General features: G+C 32.6%; 1 protein-coding gene and 1 long non-coding RNA gene across 2 annotated transcripts in view; both read left to right on the top strand.

Moving 5' to 3' along the window:
* Positions 1-19,068, top strand: part of LOC117692664 (uncharacterized) — a 356,019-nt gene that overhangs the window by 106,981 nt on the left and 229,970 nt on the right. The gene's annotated exons all lie outside the window — the stretch shown is intronic.
* Positions 4,406-17,593, top strand: LOC105344029 (uncharacterized). Its single transcript, XR_010712470.1, has 3 exons — positions 4,406-4,459; positions 5,196-5,252; positions 17,141-17,593. It is a non-coding gene; the product is annotated as an uncharacterized lncRNA (long non-coding RNA).

Raw genomic sequence — 19,068 nt, 5'->3', positions numbered from 1 at the left:
AATGCAAAGTAATGCCATGTAATGCCAGCATTACACTAGATTTTGGAAAGTAATGCATTACATTACCATTACTTGTAATGCTAAATTTGTGGCATTACACATTACTAGCATTACTTTAAAAAAATGTAATGCATTGCGATACATTACCATTACATTTAGCATTAACCCAAGTCTGAATTTCAGACGCACCCTGGTCCCCTCGTGCATACTCTCTGGCTTCATGCCTTGCCATACTTACAGGGTCCATCTGTCCTGCCCCAACATTACCCTGTTCGCCCTCAGCTGTCCCCAATACATTTGTTTCCCTTACAGCCTCCCCTCTGTTCACCTCCCTAGTAAGGGACATATCTACTACCCCTACCACAGTGCTATCCTCAACTGTCCGGGCCTGAGGAGTACTGTAAAGCGGTGGCCTAAATGGGGTAACAAATCCGAACAGTTGGTCAAATCTGTCAGGTACATGGCCCCCCATGGGCCCCAGCTAAGCCAGCCGGCTTAGCTCCCTTGCCCCCCGGGACACCCATGCCACTCCTTTTCCAGGAACCGCCCCTACCTAACCCAAATGACCCCTGACCATCCGCCATTTTTCCCCAACAACCAATATCAACAAATGTATGATTAACAGCTAGTCACCGCCGTTGCCTAGCACGGCTATTTACATATGCAAAAATACAATTTAACTTTACAAAAAATTTAAAACATTACATATAAATTACAGAGATTAACACGTGGCCGAAACGCGCGGTGTCCCCTAGGCACCGCGCCGGTCCAAACTGACCGCTAGAAATCCTACCGGCGACGCCAATGAAGTGATTTCTGCGGTCAATAAACAAGTAACAAATCACTTAAGAGATAAACAGTTATATTCTTGTGATAACAACTATAAAATAGATAAACAATTGGCACAAGACCTTCACGTGGCTTGTCTGTCGAAATTCCCGGGAAAAAGAGACAGAAGCCCGCGAAAAGGACGCCGAGCCCGATAGAAAATAAACGGAAGTTAACCCCCCCCCCCCCAATACACTACACAAGGAAAACAGGGTAAACAGGTGTAGTGTGGTATACAGAATCGGAACTGGAGCTCCAGTAGGTTGGACCAGGTAAGGTTGGGGTGGACCAGGTAAGGTTGGGGTGGACCAGGGTCAGAGGTCATGCATAACAATACACATACAATAATACAATGCGTTTACACTACCGTGAAAAGTCAGAACTGAGAAATAATCTGAAACAAGTCTATAAAAAAAATGACAGGAAATTGTTATTTCTGCTGAATTATATCCATCTAATCATATGTCATGAGCATTACGCAGCGCATGGTAAATGATGATGTGAGTTCATGAAATGACAAAAATGTATTGATAGGAAAAAAGAATGATCTGCTTTTTCACTTCCGCTCGAATTTCCTCGCTGTCCACTGGCGTCGGAAGCAACATTGAAACTGCGAGAAAAAGTGGGGGGGGGGGGCTGAACCCTCTATCATGCTATGTTTCTAATGGTTAGGTATAACTTTGAAAAAAAAGTGGGGGGGGGGGCTAAGTCCCCCCCCCCCCCCCCCGGTTCCGACGCCTATGCTGTCAATCTGCTAAGGCAAGGGTTAGTATCGACTTGTTGGCAGGGTTATTCGATCGGTGCGTCGATTTACCCAAATGGACCCATATGGAATGTAAAATGACGCAATTGGACCCAAATGGAAACAAAAGGAAATTGAATGGCATAATTAGAGATTTTATTTAATAATTTCAATCCTTATTTTTAATATAATGAGTTATTTTAATTGAAAAATTTCTAAGAAAACATAAAACAACAATTTCTGACCAAATGGAAATATAATTAAAAGAATTTGATAATGTAGACTTATCAATTAGTTTCATGATTTAAATACATGATTTAAATATTATTTATGGGATTGTTTAGTCGTTATAAGTAGTGTAAACGTTGCACAGCTCTTGCCACGTTGAGGCCATCCCAATAAGAGCCATAATTTTGAAATAAAAAATATTTCAAGCCAAAAGAACAAATTGAAAAATTAAACGTAAAAATTATAATTTCCGAGCAGAATAAGCCAAAAAAAATATTTTCATGTTTAAAAAGAAAACATGTATTTTCAAGTATTTAATGGTTACTTAGAATTTCATATGACCTTAAAGAAAATTTCAGCCCAAAAATCGATTTAGAAATCAAAAAGTAATTCAAAATTTGATGCATGGAAAATAAACCACATACTGTACATGTATAGGCAAACAAAAAACATCATATCAAAACATGCACTACGTACATGATTGGTTTGAGCTACTATTTTATTAAATGCACTATTAGAAGAAACAACCGAACATCACTGTTTTTACAACACCTAAATTATTTAACATGCATTACAAGAATTTGCCATCTGACTAACTTATATACATCTATATTTGGAAGTCAACTATGGTACTTCATTTTCCAATATCGAAAATAAATATTTGAATTATATTGTTATAATTAAAAAGGTATCTCGAAATGATTATATATCAACAGTTATATGAATAGTTATATATAAATTCATATATCAATAAAAATTCATTAACAACACAAGAAAATTCTCGTTTTAGAATTCATATTTATTGATTCGTCATCATTTAATTGAAATTATCAAATAAATCTTCAATTATGCCATTCAATTTCCATTTGTTTCCATTTGGGTCTATTTGGGTTTCCATTTGGGTTAATTTGGGTCATTTTACATTCCATTTGGGTAAATCGACGCACCCTTATTCGATCAGTGAATTTCTGGATTTCGCACCAAGTATTTTTTCTTTGTGAATTCGTAAGGTGTTATCAATTAAAATATTTGTTTTGATTTATGTCATTTGGGGTTTTCTTTCTCCTATATTTTAAACACCATATGTCCGAATGGAAAAATGACATATTCTTCCTATTTCTACTTTTTTATCGCAAAATTGCAACAGTTATTTATTCTCTCCATTCTTGATTTTTTGTGGGAAAAGTCGAGTTCTTTCTTTCCAAATGTCAACTTTCTGTATACGTCTCTTACATTCATTCTGTATATATCATGGAACTGTTGAATCGGTTTGTGTCTTAAAGTACTTGATATTTAGTCCCTTTATTTTAATGCCAAACAAATAGTAAGAACCCCGATTAACTGAAGCTTTTGATCCTTGTCCATCTTATAGTCCTGGTTTAATCAATATTTGGTCAGAAAAGGTCTTCTACCGGTTTCCAACCAATTTGATGTATTTTCGCCGCCTTGCATTGACGTCAAATTTCGATAATCCGTTACAGTCAAATTAAAATTGCTTAGTTTATATTTCTAAACTATCACAATAAATAGCAAAATGAACATATATTATTTGATTTCTTTTATCATTAATTACAGCTCTACTAACCCTTGTAATATTGATGTTTAAGGTCTTTTAACTCCGCGTGTTGGCCTGTGCCGGATACCAAACCACTGACTTGTTTATGTATCATCGTAAACAAATTATTTTTTTATGTTACTTTGCTCTATTATTACTTCAGGTTTCTTCAATGTTAATGCAAATTTTTACTAAAATTTTTCCCTTAGGGAAAAGGGAAATATTTGTGCAGTCACAATGCTTTCTGAAAAAAAAAACCTTGTACAGTATACATAGTGTTGTTAACCTTTTTACTCACGCGGAATGGAAACAACCTAGTTATTACACTCATATTATTTAAAATAAATGTCAGGGCAATGTTTTTTTTTCAAACCTACATTACAAATTAATATTCTCGTAAGTGAACTTTGTTATGTCTAAATGATACATGTATCTGATTTTTACTTATATTAAACTATTTAACAGAATGTCCGACTGCATGGATATCGAGTCCTTTCATCAGATTACAACTGTACATATCCATGTGACTTTCCGTCGTACGGAGATCATTGCAAGGAAACCTGGCCCCGAGGTTATAAAACTTTTTTGAGTACGATCTCATACTCCAAATCGTACTCCGTGCTCCAAATCGTACTCGTACTCAAGGTATCGAGGTTATAAAACTTTTCCCAATAACACTAGATTTATTGTCTTTGTTGCTCAAAAGTTCAAAAGTTTTAGATGCAGACACATCTCCATGCTTACAGATGAAAAAGGCATATGTACATGTAAATAATGTATTACATTTTGCTGATAAATAATTTATCTGAATATATGTACAGTTTGCCTGCATGTCAGGACTATTTACATGAATTAATATACTCAGTCTTACTCAGGAAACTTAAAATTTCCTCCACCGGCTTTTGGAGCATACTCCAAATAGTACTCAGCGGAGAACGTACTCCAAAACTTTTATAACCTCGGTTTTTAGAGTCGTACTCACTGGAGCACACACTCGGAGTACGGAGTCCGGGTTGGAGTACGAGTATGGAAAAAGTTTTATAACCTCGGGGCCTGTTCTTGTTCCAAGGAGGACTGCAATCATGTCTATGGGTGTCCTGAAATAAGTAGGCGTTGCGAAAACGGGGGAATGGAGTCCAGTATCTTATCAAATAATTAAATTTTATTGGTTCTTTTTATTATGTATTGTATTATGGTACTATTGTAATGTTCTAATATCTCTGGATATTAAGGACTCATATTAGCATGATTTTTAAAAATCATTTAAATATTTCTAAAATGATATTGACAGTACTTTTAAAAAGTGCTAATTTAAGATTTAAATGGATAATTACAAGTTTGCGTGTGATATTTACATAGAATTGAGAACACATCAATTCTTATTACTAATTTATTTTTATCGATATCCATAACATACGACAGCTCACAATTCTAAACTAGTATTCAATATAAACAATTAGCCTGTGTATGTTTCTTGTAAACTCAACATTGCATTGATAAAATATCATATGACGTTTTAATCATGGAAAATTGTGTATACTTTTAAAAACTTTAGAAACTATTCAATTATCTTCATTAGTTTTACTAATTCTTATGTAAGGCAAACATACTGAGTCATAGACACCTTCCTCCACAAGTATGCTTCTTTTTTTCTATATTTCACAATTAGAGAGATTCCCATTACCTTTATTGCTCACTCCCCCAAAAAAGTATCAATAGGAAACCAGTCCATCTATGATATTTTTTCAATATCTATTTTCACACTGTGTGTTAGTATACATTAGTCAAAATAAAACCTAGGTTCGTCAATGTATATAACTATCGTTTGAATATATTTATAAGGAACAAATAAGGAAACAACAACGTACACATTTCTGAAGACGGAAGGAATTTCAAGAGGTAAAAACATTCTACTTAGCAATTCTAGAATAATAATAAAAAAATACATAAATTTGAAACCATTATGATTAGAAAATGCTCGTTTTAAATGTTAATTTAGCAACATCTCGTTGCATCTTACTTTAAGTAAAGCTAGATGACATATACTCCCAATCTACAATGAATTAATATGTCTTAATGTCTAAATAATATTGTAGACCTATGTTAAATACATTGTGATATTCATACGAAACAAAATCACTCCAACATACCGTCCGTAAGTTCAAATGTATGTTTATTATTTCAAAATTAATTATAATAAGTAATGTTTGAATGCAAATGTGTTTAGATGATAATTAACCTGAAATCTGTATATAAATATATTTGATATCTCATATACATTCCAAGTATACAAGTTTATGATGTTTAATGTAATAATGTTAAATAAGATGGTAAAAATATCAAGTTTATCAAATTTTTTTTAGAATTTATAATTTCATGGATTTTATACAACATTGCCCACACATCAGCATGAAGGAAATTTTGCAAACAAAGTAGGTATTTTTTTCCCCCGATTTGAATATAATTGTACTCTTTGAAACTTTTGGGGTTTTTTTCATATCCATGAAAAGACTTAAAGCGACCGCTGCAAATTATTTAATAAACGATGAACACATAGAAATTTTAAAAATTATTTAACACGTTCATATACCCTTTCAAATACCCAGCATTTTCAAAGGAGGACTTATCAACTTGGCGTCCTGATTTGACAAAGTCAGGCCAACCTGTTGACAATATATGGTGTCACACTATTCATCAGGTTGTTACCTAATTGATATAAAAATGTAAAAACATTTTAAACAAGGGGCCCACGGGCCACATCGCTCACATAAACAGCAATAGACATAATAAAATCACCTTCATGGAATCATAATACAAAATATCTGGACAATGTGGTATTATACATGTAGATACTTTACAAAAATCTGTTTCCCCTGGATAATCTTATATTTATAATCAGGTCCCTTTTCTAACAGGATGATTTTATTGTCATATCACATTCAGCTTTGCAGTTCTCAAAAAGACCCTTAATAATTGTGTATATACAGAATATAAACCTATATCAACCTCTGAACCCCTTGTGAGGCCCATTAATCGTCCAGGGGCCAACGTTTACACAATTTTAAATAATCAGCAATATATAATCAAAGTACTGAAAGTACTGAAAAGCGCTAAGTCGGGAAGAAAGTGTCAAAATATATCGATTGATATGAAAATACATGTAAAGAATCATATTGTAAGTAACTGAGAAAAATGCACTTACTCAGAATTCTGAAATGATGTAGAATTTGGATATGTCTCGGTTATAGAATGCGTAATTTTTTTTAATGATTAATGTATGCTGTCGTGTTACAGTGAAAACAAAACGCTGATGACTTTTTGAAAAATCATAATAAACATGATAAAAGCATTTAGCAATAAATGTAAGTGTATCTTTATTTTGAAGCATAGAATGATTTATCCATTTGACTGTAAAGTCAAAATTTACAATTTACAATATAACAATCTGCCTTAAAACATGTTTAAAAATGCTTGATATTAAACTTTTAGCAATTTCTGGAAATCGAGATCATTTGGTTTTTTTAATTTAATATTGGTAGAACAAATGCATCTGCATGCAGGATAACTTGAAGATCATTAAGTTCTCCCTACTGCATAGTTATGATATGTCCAGAGTACCACTTCTCCATGATACGACTTCTCCAGCATCCGCCAGTAGGTGGCGGTATATAGGAAACGCGAAAACGAAAGTGAAAGTATGTTTAGAAATCTGGCGACAAAAAAGCGCTGCAGCTATGCTTAGCGCTTTAAAAATGCTTGCATATAAGTAAAAGGATATATAATAACATTTCAGTTTTTGTGAATAATTAAAATGTTTTCTTTTGTACAACTGAATCCCTAATGTGGCCCCACACTACTCTTAAAGATTGTGATTTGAACAAATTAGAATCTACACTATCTAAAGTTGCTTTCATTAAAGTTACAGCTTTTCTAGGCGAATTTTTTTTTAGAAAAGGATTTATATATATATATATATATATATATATATATATATATATATATATATATATATATATATATATATATATATATATATATATATAAAGTAAAATAAGAAAACACGAAAAACGTTCAATATAGCTTAAGCGCTATCATTTTAAAATCTTCAGAAGCTATATAATGGTAACGTAGACTATGTTTTTTTTTTTTTTTTATTTATTATTTTTTCATATGCATACAAACATTTTAATAATATAATTCAAAGCCATTCGTGCTCACATTCATCCAGATTTGGCAGTGGTTGCTTATTTAACAAAGGCAAACAGTTAATATTAATAATAAACAAAGAAGAAAGAAAAAAATAAAAAATTACTGAATTGTATCAAATATATGTTTCCATACATGCCAGTTGTTGGTAAACTTTTGCATTTGAAATTTCTGACATGAAATATATTTTTCAACTTTGGTTTTGTTATATAGATAAAATAGCAGCCCTAGTAGACTAGGCAGTATATCTTTTTTAAGACAGCAAAATAAATATTGTTTTGTGTACAAAATTATAAAGTTTACAACTTTATTGTCTTTTGACAATGGGAGTTCTCCCAATAAAATATTGATAACATTGAAACCAATTCGTATAGAAGTATATTGGTAAATATGCATGCTTAGGTTGCTCCAAATTGTTGATATTTTTTCACAGCTTACAAAAACATGTTGGATTGTCTCAACATCACGTTCACAGAAGGAACAGCAATCAGAAGATATGTACAACATTGATTTTTTTTCAAATAGTAATTTACAGGAAGAATTCTATGAAGTAATCTATATTGTAACCATTGAATAGATGAGTCATTGGTTGTCTTAAAACATACATTAAAAGCATCAGAAACACAAATTTCTACCCCATATTGTACCAATTCTGAATTCCACTTTGGTATTGCAGTTGGGGTTATTTTACAGGCAGTTATCTGTTTATAAATTGGTTTTGTACATTTATCTTGCAAAAGAAAGGGTTTGTAATATAATGGAATATATGGAGTAAAGGATCTCTTAAATAAACATTTGATATGTACTGGAAGAGAGGATCTTAGATATGTTGATATAGCACTAACTATACTGTTGTATTGCATTGTACAAATATGCAAATCAAATTTTTTTTTGAAAACTTACATGTGACAAAAAATTTCCATTATCATCTAGAAAGTCATTAATGACTTTTACACCTTTTTTGTACCAACTTTTTATAAACAATGTTTTCATACCAACTCTAATATGACTATTATACCAAATAGGCATAAATAAAAAATTTTCCTCAATATAATTATCATCAAAAGATTTTATAACATAGAGCATTGAATTAAATACATCTTTCCAAAAATTATTATTTTTCGGAATAACACATTCAGTAATAAATGCATCACCAAAATCTAGTAACAAGTTGACAAAGTCTTCACCATTAATGGCCTTCAATATGGAAGTCCATGAGCTATGTCCAACAATTAATCTTTTAATCCATGAACATTTTAATGACATAATAAACTTGTTAATATCCAACATTTTTAAACCACATTTTCGATACTCTTGAATAACTACTGCACGTTTTATTTTATCACATTTGGCATTCCAAAAAAATTCAAAAATGTCTTTGTTCAATGTGGTAATTACCTCTTTAGGAGTAGGTAAAGACATAAATAAATGGTTGATTTTTGGAATAACTAGAGATTTTACTACCGTCACACGTCCAATTGGTGTAAGGTTTCTTCTTTTCCATTGTTGAAGCATGCTTTTAATTTTTGGAACTTGTATATAATAGTTTAACTCAATAACTTTTTCAAGATCGACAGAAAAGTTAATACCCAGTAAACTAAACGTTGTTGAGCCCCAATCTAGTTTCCATCTCGTGTGGTGAAAAACCTGATTTGAGAATTTTTTTGAGCCAATCCATATAATTTTTGTTTTTGAACTATTTATTTTCAACCCAGAAATGTTTGAATAAAAGTCCAGAGTATCTAAAGATGCAAATAGTGAAGTAGGTGAACCATCCAAAATGAGAGATGTGTCATCTGCATATTGACTTATTTTATGTTCTTTACTGCCTATTGTAATACAGTAAAACACGCTTATAACGAAGTCCCAGGGACGGGCAATAGTACTTCGTTATAAGCGTAATTCGTTATATCCGTCAAGTTTACAACATGAAATAGAGACTTGGGGAATGAAATTTACTTCGCTGTAAGCGTCAATTCATTATAAGCGTGTTCGCTATAAAAGTGTTTTACTGTACCTTTTATTTTATTGTTTTGTTTAATAAGAATTGAAAGAATTTCAGCACAAAGGAGGAATAAATAGGGTGCAATAGGGTCTCCCTGTCTACAACCTCTTTCAATAGAGAGGTAATTAGATAAAAAGCCACATTGTAACACTGAAGCCTTAAAATTTGTGTTTAATATTTTAACCCACTGGATTATATAATTACCAAAACCAAAAAAGTTCAAAACTTTATAAATAAATGACCAAGAAATAGAATCAAAAGCTTTTTCAAAATCAATTAGGACCAGCAGTCCTGGAATTTTTTTATATTCAGTAAAGTGCATTAAGTCATAAATAAACCTTGTATTTTCTCCAATGAATCTTCCTTTTATGAAACCTGACTGGGTATCAGAGATAAGAATATCCAAAGTAGATCTTATTCTATAACTAAGACAACCTGAAATAAGTTTATAGATAACATTTAATAGTGTAATAGGCCGCCAGTTTTTTAAGTATTGTCTGGGCTTATCTCCTTTTGGAAGACATGAAATAATTCCTAAACGCTGAGAGATAGGAAGTTCTTTCTTGGAGAAAAAACATGTTATTGAGTTCAATATAATTTTTTTTAGGTCTACCCAAAAGAACTTAAAAAACTCAGCAGTATATCCATCACTACCAGGTGATTTATTATTTTTCATATTTTTTAAAACAACAAAGATTTCTTTTTCAGTTATCTCTTTGTCTAGCAACTCCGATAAACATTTGTCCAACTTTGGAACTTCATAATTTTGAATAATATCTTCAAGATCCAAATCTAAGAGTACTGAATCTTTTTCTGTATATAAATTTTCGTAAAATTTTTTAACTTCATCAAGTATGCGTGCCTGGTCATAGATCATACTATTTCCATCAAGTTCTAACTTTTTAATTGTTTTATTTAAATAATTACGGTTTTCTAAATTACAAAAGTATCTAGTGGGTTTCTCCCCTTCTTCTACCCATTTAGCCCTAGACCTAATCATATGTCCTTCCATCTTTTCTTTACGTATATTTTCTAATAGTAACATTTTTTCCTCAATTAAGGGTAAATTAATTTCTCCCTCAGATTCCAAATTTTCTATTTCTTCAAGTAGTGACTTTTCTCTCAAGTCTCTTTCCTTTTTCCTATGGGAGGAGTAAGAAATAGTGACACCCCTTATTTCCATAAGGAGAACTTCTAAAAATAAACTATCGTCTACTTCATCGGTGTCACCTTGTATATGTTGCGTAGAGAAGTTCCGTATGGTTTCTTTCACTGTCTGTACATATTTTTTATCAAGAAGTAAACTATTATTGAATTTCCAAAGCCCATGTCCCCTTTTAAAAGAGTTAAATTTTAATTCTACAATGACAATGGAATGGTCTGATCTATAACCAGGTTTAATTATGTATGACTCTACAGAGTTGGGCAAACTTTCTGATATTAAAATATAATCTAAACGCCCTTGTTTTAAGGGGTTTTTCTTCCGCCAAGTATATACCTTTTTGTCAGGATTCAAAGTCCGGAAGTAGTTCAATAGATATAAATCATCCATAATTTCAAGTAATTTTTCTCTTGCCTTGGGGTTGTTTATTGTATTATAGTTTTTTGTATCAATAACAGGATTTAAGGCAAGATTAAAATCTCCAACTAGTATAAAAAAATCATTATCCAGTTCTAAGAAAATCTCACGAACATACTCATAAAACTCAGGACTATCTGTGTTTGGACCATATATGTTAATCAAAGTAACCATATTTCCCACAATTGTTAAATCCAAGGCTATTAAACTCCCTGCTTTATCCTTTCTTTCTTGATGAACTTTAAATTCGAAGTTATTATTAAAAAATATAGAGACACCTCTTGCATTTGATTTGTAAGAGTTGAAGTAACATTTATAACCCCACATGGCTTCTACACATTGCTCAAATTCGGGAATAAAGTGTGTATCTTGAAAACAAATGATAGAGTAACCCTTGGTTTTATAAAAATTTAAGACATCTTGACGTTTTGATAAAGTGGCCAACCCCTGACAATTAACTGTGGCAATCTTTATAGAATCAACCATTTTCAAAAGGAAAGAAATAAACAAATGTCATGTAAAAATGATCAAAAAGGAAAAATTGTAAGCAACCACTTACCACTACCATATGCGTCCAGATATATTGGAGTTTAATTGAAAAAGAAAATGAAAAGCACTCTCGCACCCTGTCTCTCACCTTCCATACCAACTGTAAATAAACAAACATCGAACCCGAAGCGTCTATGGTTTTCCGATCCCGATCACACAACATGTACTTGCGACTCCGCATACTCACGCATAAGAAAAGTTAGCGCCGTTGCTTTAATTTCTCGGTTATGTCATCCAGGATGTCGAATTTATGTCTATTTCCCTCGTTGTCCAACGCAAACACTTTCCCATTGTAATACCAGGTTGAATGTATCCTGGAATCATCCTTAAGATCACAGATCAGCTTGGCATTCAGCGGAGGCAAATGATCATGCATGATGAAGTGTTTTTTCACTTTTTCGACCGAGCGGTTCTTTATAATCCGGATCTTTGTATCGGTATCGCGGAATATGGCGATTACTGGTCTGGGTGCGCCTCTACCCCCTATCTGAAAATCTAAAGAAAACTCCGGAAAAAAAGCTTGTCCAATTAAGCTTGCACAAAGTTCCTGATTCAGTGAGAAACACCGTAGTATCGGATAAAGCTGCGTCCAAAAAACAGAAAAGAACAGAGAGTTCAGACATGGACTCCCCGCTTGGGGCCCCACCAGGAACACCAGGTATATCAGGTGAACTAAAATCAATACAAGAGACCCTGTCTAACATTCAAGAAAACATGGTAAAAAAGACTGAAATAAAGTCTATAATGACCTCATTCTTAGAAGAAATGAAAAAAGAGTTCCGACAAGAAATCATTACAGACGTTAAAAATTCAATTCTGAAAGAAATAAAGGAAGAAACTACAAATGACATTAAAACAGCAGTAAAAAATGAATTTGAACAAAAAATTGAAAATGAAACAAGTGAATGCAAAAAAGAAATCAAAGAAAGATGTGATGGTTTCAACCTTGACCTAGAAAATTTACGCGAAAAATTCAATGCTCAGGCACAATCAATAAGACAGATGAGGGAAAGCTTGAACTCCCTTCAATACATGGCAGGTAATGCTTTAACTTTGGCAAACCAGACACAACAATACTCGCAGAAGAGTAACATTAAATTTCTACAATGGAACGAAACACAGAACGAAAATCTTCGGGACATGCTGTGTCGCATCATGAAGGAGACGGCGAACGTCGACCTATCACCAGCCGATATTTTAGCCATCCACCGAACGTAGACTATGTTACCATTATATAGCTTCTGAAGATTTTAAAATGAAGGCGTTTAAGCTACAGTCGCACCTGCTGTTACGGCCACCTGTAATCAGCGGCCACTCGCCATTAGCGGCCAGTTTCAATCCCACCCGTTTAGTTTTCCACTATTTTTTAACCCATTTAAGCGGCCACCTGTCTAACGCGGCCAGCGGCCAGTGTATTTAGGTCCCGTGCTTTCAACACGCCTGTTTTCAACGGCCATATTTGTTGAACCGCCATTTTGTGTTTTGTCATATGACTTCAGTCTAGCAGTCACGTGACCTCGTATCCAATAGAGAAGCCAAACATAAACAGCTGATAATGAGTTAAAGACCAATAATTGCGTTTGTAGTTTGAAATCTGCTAAGATTTAATGAGATAATTAAATTGTTGATTAAACACCCGTGTTTTGTGTTGCTCTTATGTCCACGATGTAAACTCTATTCAATACATTAAATTGTTTACAATTCCCCCGAGGTAATCGGCTTGTGCTAGCCCTAGTATTTAAACAAATAAACACAAACCTGTTATAAGACGTGATCTGAGTAGAACTCAAGCATATAGTACTGTACTTGAAATCAATATAATCCAAAATGATTGAAAGGTGATATCACACAGTATAAATAATCAAAAAAAGAAAAAGAAAATGAACAGTTCCAAAGTTTCGATTCACTAGCGCTTTCTGGATTTACATCCTTCTTCAGGTGAATGTACATAAGTTTTACAACTTTAACTTATGTACATTCACCTGAAGAAGGATGTAAATCCAGAAAGCGCTGGTGAATAGAAACTTTGGAACTGTTCATTTTCTTTTTTGATTATATATATATATATATATATATATATATATATATATATATATATATATATATATATATATATATATATATATATATATATATATATATATATATATATATTACTATGTAAACACTTGTCTTCACCCTTGTTACCCTTCTCTCCCTCCCCCCCCCCCTTTTCATGATTTGAATAAACTTGAAATCTCAATACCCGGCGATGCCTCCAAACAGGTTTCAGCTTTTCTGCCCAAATGGTTCTTGAGAAGACGATTTTTAAAGATTTACTCTATATATTCCTATGTAAAAAGTCGACACCCACTGGGGCCCCACTCTACTCCCAAGGGTCATGATTTTTACAACTTTACTACCTGAGTATGTTTTTACACAAGTTTCACCTTTCCTGGCCTTATGGTTTTGAGAATAAGATTTTTAAAGATTTACTCTATATATTCATATGTAAACATGCAACCCCATTGTGGCCTCATCCTACCCCCAAGATTCATGATTTTCAGGACTTTGAATTTACCTTAATGAGGGATGCTTCCACATAAGTTTCAGCTTTCCTGGGCGTATGGTGCATGAGAAGAAGATTTTTTTAAGATTTACTCTATATATTCCTATGTAAAACTTCGTCCCCCATTGTTGTTTCCACCATACCCTTTGTAGTCATCATTTTCACAACCTTGAATCTATACTACATGAGGATGCTTCCAAACAAGTTTCAGCTTTCCTGGCTATATGGTTCTTGAGAAGAAGATTTTAAAAGATTTACTCAATATATTCTTTTGTAAAAATTGGCCCCCATTGTGGCCTACCACTGATTAGGTCATGATTTTCATAACTTTGAATTTAAGCCAGGTAAGAATGCTTCCACACAAGTTTCAACTTTCCTTGCCAAATGGTTCTTGAGAAGAAGATTTTTAAAGATTTAATCTTTATATTCATATGTAAAAAGTCAGCCCCCCCCCCCCCCTTGTGGCCCCACCCTACCCCTGAGGGTCATGATTTTCACAACTTTTAATTTACACTACCCGAGGATGCTTCCACACAAGTTTCGGCTTTCCTGGCTGATTGATTTCTGAGAAAAAAAAATTAAAGATTTACTCTATATATTCCTATGTTAAACGTTGGCCCCAATGTGGCCCCACCTTACCCCTGAGGGTCATGACTTTCACAACTTTGAATCTACACTACCTGAGGATGTTTCCGCACAAGTTTCAGCTTACCTGGCTTATGGTTCGTGAGAATATATTTGAAATTTTCTCGAAAATTTTCATAATTCTTAATTATTTCCCTTTGCTAAATGCCGTGGTACTTACTTTTGACAACTTTGAATTCCCTTAGCCTAAGGATGTTTTGTGCTAAGAGTGGTTCAAATTTGCCCAATAGTTCTGGAGAAAATGTTGAAAATTTGGAAAGTTTACAGACAGACAGACGGATGGACAGGCGGACAGACAAACGGACGACGGACAGAATGTGATCAGAATTGCTCACTATGGCTTTCAGCTCAGGTGAGCTAAAAACGATGTTAAACAAAATTATATTGAGAAAGGTAGTATGCTAGAATGGAAAATGCTTAATGACTAAATTTTAATAAATCTACAGGTCTGCATTCTTGAAATTGGAAGGAATAGTACAAAAATGAAAGTTTTTAAAACTGAAAATAGAGGAGAAATATTTAATACATGTAAATATTTAGTTGATAATTCGTATAGTCTTGATAAGATTCAGAAAAGTATGTTATATTAGTAGGATAGTCTTACCATATAACTATATATAACCAAAAAGTCAATATCTGAGATATTCGATCGTACGAGAAATGATGACTCTTAAGTATATATTTTTAATATTGACCGGGTACCAATAATACCAAGAGGATATTCCCATCATTTGAATAAATAATTTTTGACGGTAACGTAAAGAAACTTTTGTGACTCCTAAACAAGGTGACATCATAAGAGATCATAAGAGAATATCAGATACACCGTTAAATAATGGTTGCACAATACAGAACAGATACAAAAATTTGCTACATGTAATTTTGAAGAGTAAAATCAGCTAAAACATCTGTATTTGCTAATTTTGAAGAGTAAAATCATTGCCTTTCCTGTAAGCGGCAGCATATAATATGAGACAAAGTATAAAGAGAAAACTGAGTGCACAATTATTCTCGTCAATTATACGCTAGACGAGAAAATTACGGCGACTTCTTTTCAACACCTTGTTTGTTTTTTTATTGATATTGTTCCACTTAGTAACATTGCCTTCCTTCGTTTCAAGTTTTGGTTGTTCGCAGATCCGATCTAAAACAGAAAGTGTTACTTTTCAATTCCTTGTGAATACGTTCTTTGTGCTGTCAAAATTAAACAAACTATTGACAAATTTTATAAACTCTGGCTGTATCAAAACAGGTCAACCATTTTGAATGCAGAACTTTAGACATAGATATAAAATGTATAACCGTGGGGCATAATGGGAATAAAAACAACACTGAAGTGTATCATAGTAAATATGTAACGAAAATTAAAAACATGTGAAAGTTGATATTGATTGTAGATTGCTTGGAATACTTGAGCTCTATGAAAAGGGCTTTTAAATATCAATTAGCTATTAATCGGATGTAATATTGAGTTTTTTCCGACGTATGTATCCTGAAAAAAGTAGGAAATTAAATAATTCTGCGATAAGCACTTAAACTAGTGACTCGAAATGTATGTTTGTTTCCGTTCTTGTAATTGAAAAATAAGTATCGTGGATTGGCATTGATAATACATACATATTTGAAAGCGTTTGATCATGATACAATCTGTTGCTAAATATCTAATGTTACTTTTAGTCTTATTAAAAGAAATAATTATATTTGCAAATGATATTCAACACAAAAATTATCGTCTCATTAATTTAACTTTATAATTAGTGATAGGCAGCATTGTGTGGCGAATGAAATTGCATCACATGCAAGCACAAACTTTAAAGAATATGTTTTCTCTAATAACGAAGTAGAAATTTCAGACCACAAACAGAAACAGTCTGCTGTCTCTTTTAAGTATTGAAAAAAGTAACTTCGGAACATTGTCCATTTCAAAATTAAGATTTTGATAATATTTCTTAGATATAACACTTCCATGCATTTATATATTTCGTACATCGTACATGAAATCACAATCTGAGCATTAAAGCAAGGATATTCCCCCTGATGAATGATATTTACCATAATGTAGTTTTTAAGAAGATAACCATTTCAATTTAGAGAAAGTATCTCAATCGAAATGAAAAACAATTACACATTATTACTTTAAGGTGTACCTCACTACACCTAGACTTTTACTCTTTAAGACACTTCGTCACAAGATGGCGATTTAAACGTTTTGTCAAACTGTTTACATCGTTTGATTGGGGTGAATATCATTATAGGTCAGTGGTTAAAGTATTGGGCTTCTGAACCGCAGATCATGCGTTCGAATCCGGCTGGAGCTTTTATTCATGTTAACTGAATTAAATTTTCGAAAATGAAATTTTTCATCCAAAATTGCACATCTGTTTGCCTATTTGACTTAAATACTTTTTATCCATTATGATATGTATCACAATCAAGTAATTTAATGCTGATTTGAGAAAACATTTCAAGGTGTAGTGAGCCACCTTAATATCAAATGCTGTTATAAACGAAATTTTCTTAAGTTTTACAAACGTACGTCGAACTCAGTTCAAGTTATTGTATTTTTATGTATGTTTTTTTTAATGTTGTACATGTACCTTTGTTGCCCTAAGTTTTTTTTGGGCATGCAAAATGTTGTTTTATTTCAAAGCTTTTCTGTCACTCGCATTTACTTATTCAATGAAAAACATTTTGTTTAATAAATGAGTTCTCTGTATATACTATCATACATGGTTTGATTGAAAATAATTGAGTTCTATTTAGCTGAAAAAAAATTAATGACTGTGTTATTCAAACTATCTTTTTGATAGAAAGATACAAATATAGTTTTTCAAAAATAAAATCTTTTAAAATTCAAAACTGTCTTAGCCTCTCTTTTTGTCATTCTTTAAACCATACATTATTATTTACTACGATTCCTGTTATGTTATAGCTTAAAGCAATATGAGCTGCAATTTTCATGAAGAATTTATTTTTAACGAAAATGTTATTTTCTACTTAAATGACAAAAATATCATGGTTTTTAAATTATTTTTTGCCAAATGTTTGTGAAAAAAGCCGTTAAGGAACCTTAATTGGAGCGAAATTGAAATACTGTCGTCCTGTACAAAAATTGATTGCCATATATATTCTTTAGAAGAGACATCTTTCCTCAGACATAGATTAATAATTTTTCCCAACCTTATTTATCATAAAAGCTTAAGTTTTATGCAGACTTACCATACTAGCAGGTTTTTTCAGAAAAATAAAATTCTAGAAAAATACAGCCCATTTTGCTTTAGGAAACATGTTAAAACTTTTTTTAAAAACAGCTTCCTCAGAACGTTGGCATTTTATATGCATCCCTGTAAAGAGATAAACGATTCGATTCTACAAATCAAATAAGTTCAGAATGTGTGTACTAGTAGGCATGTGTGACTCAACGGCCTATCCCACCTGCAAGTATAAACACTCTTTTATTGACAGATATACTTATTAATTGAAAATTTCACATACGTTATACGTCCTAGATGATGGATACATGAAAGTTTTAGTGTCGGGGATATTATTTAAATATTAATGAAAACCAATTAGATCAACAACTCGCGTAATTTCTAAATTTCAACTTTATTTGTTTTTTTTAAGTTTAATGGATACTTAGTTTAATGGATACTTATGTCGTGAAAAATAGAAGAAGAAAAAACCAGAACCGAGGTGCTGTAAATAAGCAAACAAACAACAGAATGATGCCTAGAAAAACTTTTTTAAAAATTTCAAGTACTTTGGTTATTTCTCTTTTATAGCGTACACAGAAACAAAACAAAAAATGATGCAGATGCAAAACTTGTTAGTGAGTTTTTAAAATTCTGAAACAAATATACTGTTAAACAGATAATATGGAATTTAATTGGGTTTTAAATACAAATGGTATTTATCTCAAAGCATGTACTTTCTGACAGTAAGTTATGGCTTACAGATATATGTATATAACATTTCAGCTTCTGTATACGCACTTTATTTCCTCATCATTGCGTGGCAGCCCCTGCAATGATCTATGTAAGCCCCGTACATTAAAATTACAATAGCCCGTACAATATTTTCACAATAGCCCGTGCAGTTATGTGCATAAACCCCTAAAACTGAATTCCTCACTAGTGTAAATAATGTATATTTCTGCTCATAAGGGGCGGTTAATCGATGCACC

The sequence above is a fragment of the Magallana gigas genome, chromosome 3 (assembly GCF_963853765.1).
Source record: "Magallana gigas chromosome 3, xbMagGiga1.1, whole genome shotgun sequence".
Taxonomy (NCBI): Eukaryota; Metazoa; Mollusca; class Bivalvia; order Ostreida; family Ostreidae; genus Magallana; species Magallana gigas.
The sequence above is the reverse complement of the archived record's forward strand: the minus strand, read 5'-3'. Positions and strand labels throughout refer to the sequence as shown.